This window comes from Rhamphochromis sp. 'chilingali' (genome assembly GCF_963969265.1).
Source record: "Rhamphochromis sp. 'chilingali' genome assembly, chromosome: 17".
Classification (NCBI taxonomy): domain Eukaryota; kingdom Metazoa; phylum Chordata; class Actinopteri; order Cichliformes; family Cichlidae; genus Rhamphochromis; species Rhamphochromis sp. 'chilingali'.
In genome coordinates this window covers 13,474,668-13,481,237 of record NC_137944.1, presented here as the reverse complement: position 1 = coordinate 13,481,237, position 6,570 = coordinate 13,474,668, and positions in this window count along the sequence as shown.

Here is a 6,570-nt window from a genome sequence, read left to right as displayed (position 1 = left end):
ATACAGGAAAACTGTTACTCAATAAGGCCCATTTAATAGTTGTTTTTCTCTTTCTCTGTGACCCAAGAATTAATGTGTAAGACTCACAGGCTGGTACCCCAAGGTCGAAAACACCACAGAGACGAGACCACTTCCTTACTCCCATCCTCCCTTCCTTATCTCTTAGAAAAAGGCTCGTTAAAGGCCAGGTGGTTTGTTTCAGAATTCACTAATGAAAGAACTCTGTATTCTATGTCTAGGAGTGTATTTTGCTGGGATGATCATAAATTGTAGCTGAACTGATGAACTACACACAGGATACTTCTTTGCTCACAAGGCAGGAAGACGTTTCCTTATTTGGTCTGTACCGGTTTGAACTGAGAACTTGCTGACACACGAACCTTTTTTTCCTCTATATAAGCTGTTATGTACTAAATAAACCTTTGAGTCGATTTGGGAAGACAACCTGAAGCAGTCTGTGTTTCCTTGTTCTCCCAAGCTGCTCCCGACGTCGTAACTAACCCAGCTGAATGGCATACCTGAGTGTTACTTTAAATAATTAGGAATCTTAGAAGGAAAGGACAGAACTCTGCTTATCGCTCGTGCCTTGGAGGGAAAACCGGGATGGACATTTTTTCCTTCAATGTGTTCCCTGTCAATTTGTTTAACAACATCGCAGGCAGTGATTTGAAGTGAGGCCTATTTTCTCTGAACCCCTTCTTCCCCCAAGGCTCCGAATTTTTGCGATCATATCTCCGCCGCTGATCCTTCATGGCAATCTTTTATTTCGCCTTTATTGTCTTTTGTTTCCCATACTTTTTAATGATGAAGCCCTTTATGATCGTGTCTCTCAGGGCTGTCATCACAATTTAGTCCCACCAGGCAAAGATATGAATGGCTCATATGCATGTGAAATGGAGCATTTACATCAATTCTCATTGAAACCACAGTCGCATGCAGCAGCATGGCCTGATTTCCTTGTACGTGTAGTAGAGCTGTGAAGACCTGGAGGAGAAGACAAATCTGTTAACCATATGCAGCTCTCGGGAGAGCTCCGAAACAGCGTCTTTTCATGTATAATACAGAGACCTTCAAAATAATTGCATCTTACTTGTCAATCCCTTTTTCTTGTTATCCTTCAGTTGCTCAGAAACACTCAGAGGCACCTTTGAAGGAAAGGTCTGGTAATTATTATCGCAATTCTCCTCTGCATTGGCAAGTTGCACTTCTGAGCAGCACAGCAGCAGAAAACTTTGGCACAGAAATTATCTCTCCTCAGTAATCATGGCATTTGCTGATGATGGCAAAGTGGAGCAGGTAAATAGCTACAAGTCCGTTATGATGAAAGGGTGTTTGTAAAGCTGTGAAGGAGAGTGCTTAAGTGTCTGTGTGTAAAGGGTGACAGCTTGTGCAATATGTGCTTCAAAGCTTACAATTCCTATGGCAACAATGCCATTTCCCTTACTAAGCCTTTACAAAAATGCAATTAAGTTTTGTTTTGTTTTTAGATCGAGCTTATTCTTTCATTGTATATAATTAAAACTTTAATAGATGCAGAGAAGAAAAGACTGTGATGAAAAGAATTTTATAACAACACTTTACTCTGGAGATTCAAAAACCATTGAATTTTGAGCATTAAACTATTTAACTCTGAAGACTACGGGCTCAAATTAAAGTGATTTGAATTTTTGTCTGTGAATTTGCCAGTAGCCTGTTTAAAGTTGTGCAATTTAAAAACTTAACTAAGTATTAGTTTTATCCATTCAAACAGAAAATTAAAGTTCCCAATATTCAAACAATACCAAGAATCTATTCCCATGCTAGGTGCTCTGCTCTTCAGGGTTCTTTGGCATGAGCATGGCTTTGAAATGAATGTGAACATGCTCATAGGAAAAAAAGTTGCAAAATAAAGTTTTCAAATACCAGGCATCGGGTTCAGATTATATAAAGAGCTGGGAAAAATTATTTGCTCACGTTTTGATTTCTTGGGTTTTTTCATATTTGTCACATTTTAATGTTTCAGACCATCAACACAAATTTTAATATTATAAAATACAGTTTTTTCCAATTATGCTTTTATTTATTCAAGGGAAAAAAGTTATCCTAACCTATCTGGCCCTATAAAAAAATACATGTAATTGTTCTCTAAATCACCCTTGGCAGCAAGAATTGCAATCAAATGATTGCGATAACCAATGTTCCCTCTAAGCTGTGCGCAATTGCGCACTGCTGGCACGGTCTCTGCGTTGCGCACAGAAAAAAAATCTAACCTGAATTGAAATTAAAATTAATACTTTAACAATTCTGCTTTGCAGTGTTAGACAGTGCTGCTCCCGTATGGGATTAGAACGATGCCACTTTATCCCATAGTCCAGCCAATGATGCGATTCACATTCGTATATACGCAGCTAATCAACGTCGTTGACAGGCTATGACAGCGTCCTTATGTGCCGACACCTGTGTTTTAGCTGGCACAGCGGCGTGGCTGATGTGGAGTGAAGCAACGTTAATGACAACGTGTACAACCATTGGAGATGTGAGCAGGACAGACGGAAAAATTGACGGAAAAAGTGTGGACTTTATACCAGTTTGTAAATTGTGTTGATAGGCCACGTAAAACCAGAGTTATGATAAAAATATATGCAGTGTTTGGTTTTCTTCCTGAATACTATCGTTGTTTATATTTACTGCGGGAAGAAACGGTAAAAACTGCGTTTTATAAGGAAAACGCTCGAAAGCACTCTCCGCCTGTGAGCAAAAACAAAACCAAAAGCCACACCCTTTCCTATTGGTGAAAAAATGTACCATGTCGACCAATCAAAAAATGATATGGCAACATGGCATTTAGTGTTTAGGAAGGGGGAAGTTTTAGGAGGTGACGGCAGTGTTTTGAGATGTGAGAGATTTGCGACGTTTAGTGCAAATCTTGTGTAGTTAGTGTGTAGTGTAGTCAATAGTTTTGTTGTGTGTGTCAGGACAATGAGGCGACTGCTGAATGTTACAGGAGTGATACATCTCCTGTTGTCAGGCCTGCGGGCAAGGCTGGACTGGGACAAAAAATCGGCCCGGGCATTTTGACTAGAGACCGGCCCACCAGGATAAAGATTGGAAATGTGACGTCATTCAGGGGTAAAACCGCAAAGGATTCTGGGAATTTGTGGCAAGAGGTACTAGCGCACGCAGGCTTTCAATTGAACTCAGTTACACAGCGATAAAAAGAAACCCAAAAAAATGGCAAGAAGCTGTTGTATTATTAACTGCAATAGCCGGTCGCATGGCAGCCACGGGAAGCCGACGGGTAAAGAGATCGTTTTTTTTTTTTTATTGGATTACGTCGTTGAAGAGAAATTTTTTAAGCCATGTTTCCGAAGTAAGAGCCGACGGATGGTCTGGATATACCAAATATAACGTCTCAGAACACTCCAGCTCACATGTTAGTCTGCTGTAGTTAATACGTCATTTTTCTTAACATAATTGGTGATATAGGTTACAAGCAAGTCTGGCGCTGAACAGAAATTGTCGCGCTATGCTCCTTTGTTTATTGTGCATAAATAGTGAATTGTCCTGACACAATATTGCGTTTCGCTTCTGTTATTATGGTACACTGACAAAAACATATACTTTTATTCACAGGATAAAACAGTTGTTTTGTATCACTAATTGTCCAGTGCGATTACAACATACACTGCTACATTTCTGTAATGCTACCAGAAATTATTTCCACTACTAATTAATTACCCTTGAGCTCAAAGGTTATATTAATAAACTGTTAACGAATGTGTATCTATGACGACGATTTGTGAGACTGGTAAACTTACCTTTGTTCGTACGATGGTCTTTCGTTCTACACGGTGCATTTCAAGGTCCTGTACCCATCCGTCGGTAAACTGTACCTGGGCTTGTTGCAGTGACCTGAAGTTACTAAACTTCATGAGTGTATGCACTCACTCCAAGAAGCGTATAATTATAAATCTGAGCGTGGTGAAAGTTGGGCAGCACGCTGACATCTTTTGTCCACTCTGTGTGCTCGTAAGGGTCTGACCCTTTCACTCTGATTTTTCCTCGTATCTTTTCTTTGTCTTTTCGTCGAGTCTGTCTTTGTACGGACCGGCATTGTTCTCCTTTTGTTTTGTACATTCCTTTTTTGTGCGGCAAAGAAAAAACAAGAAGGTATTGGAACCAGAGAATGAACGTTTTGCGGTGCTGCAAATTCTTGCATTTGATGCGGTACTTGGATTGTTTTGCCACGAGTTCCCGGCATGCAATGCGCGAAAATCACGTGATTGCTAAACAAGGGGGAGGGTGCATTCGGCCTCCTCGGCTGTAATTGGTCCAGCCCAGAGTCGATCATGACCAATTGGCCAATCCAACACCTTTCATTATATATACCCTTCCTAAAAAAAAAAAAAAAAAAAAAAAAGTCCATTGGCCCATGAAAACAAAAAATTGCCCACGGCCCACCAGGCAAATGCCCGGTATGCCTGATGGCCGGTCCAGCTATGCCTGCAGGTATCAGGCTGTTGTTCTCCTTTATTTTATAGTGGACAGAAATAATTTTTTGGAGTGGCACAAATAATTTGTGTGGCATCAAATTTGATGCAGAACAGCTGATTGTTCTGTAAATAGTTTGAAATGTTTATTTAAAAAAACGCCTTGGCTGCGTTTTTAGGTAAATAGCTGCAAGAATCTTTAATGTTAGCAAAACTCAGTTACTTTTTTGAAGAAGTAACTACATAATTAATTGCCCAACAGTGGCCATTATATTCTGTATTTTGCAGACAGAGAGTTACAGGACTCTCTCCCAGACTCATACTCATAATACAAGTCAGAGCTTTATATAAAAAAAAAAGAAAAAAAAGAAAGAAAGTTGTGTTTTCAAAATTGGAGTTCAAATTATTTTTACTTCCAATAGTGTTAACATACTACACAGGTCATGAACAAGATTTTTCTAAATTTTCATTGTAAATGGGCTAAAGCAGTTAATTAAAAGTAGTCTAACATAAATGCTGTAATTTGATTATTTTAATAAACCATGTAACTTGGATGGATTCGATGCTGGCGTGACCACAGTGCACATGTCTAATGTTGCTCGCAGTGGTCCAAGGGACCACTCAGGGAGTTTGTGTGTTTGCTCAGACACATGAAAAATTAGAGGGAACATTGTCGATAACTGTCAATGAGTCTTTCAAAGACCCATTGCTGTGGAGGAATTTAGACCAATTCACCTTTGCAGAATTATTTTAATTCAACCACACTGGAGAGCTTTTGTACATGAACGGCCTGTTTAAGGTCATGCCAAAGCATTTTGACTTTGACTAGGCCACTCCAAAAACATTCTATTCTTTTGAGCCATTCAGAGAAACTTGCTGGTGTTGAGACTCAGGGGCTCAGCCCGTCCTGCTTCATAATCTAAGTTTGCTCGAGCTGCAGGTCACGAACTGATGGCCTGTCATTTTCCTTCAGGATTTTCTCACAGAGAGCAGAATTCATGGTTCCATCAATCACAGCAAGTTGTTCAGTTCTTGAAGCAATAAAACGGCTCCAGGTCATCACACTAGCACCACCATTTATGACTATTGTTGTACTTTTATGAAACGCTGTGCTAGTTATGTGCCAGATGCTTTTGTCTTATCAGTAAAAAAAATTTTCCAAAAAGATTATTAAGATGTTTTTTGGGACAAGGCTTTGTGTTCTTTTTGGTCAGCAGCGGTTTTCTCCTTGGAACTTTACCATGGATGTCAATTTTTCCCAGTCTCATGAACTCTGACTTTAACTGAGGCAAATGAGGCCTGCAGTCTTTAAATGCTGCCCTGGATTTATTTTTTTTGGTGACCTCCTGCATGAGTCATCAATGCACTCTTGGAGTAATTTTGGCTTGACACTCATAGGAAGATGCAACACTGTTTCAGTGATTTTTTGATTTAACAGGTTTGGCATTAATCAGGCCTCGGTGTGGTTAGTGAAATTGAGCTCAGCTTTCCAAAACCTGTTAAATCATAGTTAATTCACACAGGGCCAGGTAGGTTTGGAGGGCTTTGTTCCCATACTAAATCAAATCATCATTTAAAAACTGCATTTTGTTTTAACTTCGGTTATCTTTCACTAATATTACATTTTTTGATGATGTGAGACATGAGTGACAAATATTTAAATGTAGAAATCATCCATGGCTGCTTTGGAGTTTTCCTATCCAGTGTCCATCATCACCAAGTGTAACCAAAGAATCAGTGATAAAACGAGTCAGCAACATGTGATACAACTATGCAAAAACAAAGATGAAGAAGAAAAGCACTGTGTCGCGCCATAGTTCTACTTGAACCCAATTCCACTTGCCTTTCAAACTTCAAGTGCTTCTGGGCTTAGATAATCCCATTCTGCTTCTCTAAAGTTCAAGCAGTAGCTAATTTATAGCGCTGTATTGAAAAGGAGATGAAGTGTCCTTTAGGTCTATTTTATCATCTCTTTGTTTCTATTGACTTTAACCCATCAGTGTTTCGTCACTCTTGAATTAACCATTATCGGGAGGATGTTTTAATCTTGGGAAAGTGGGTGTAATGACCACTAATGATTTAATTTTCTGTAACATTTATT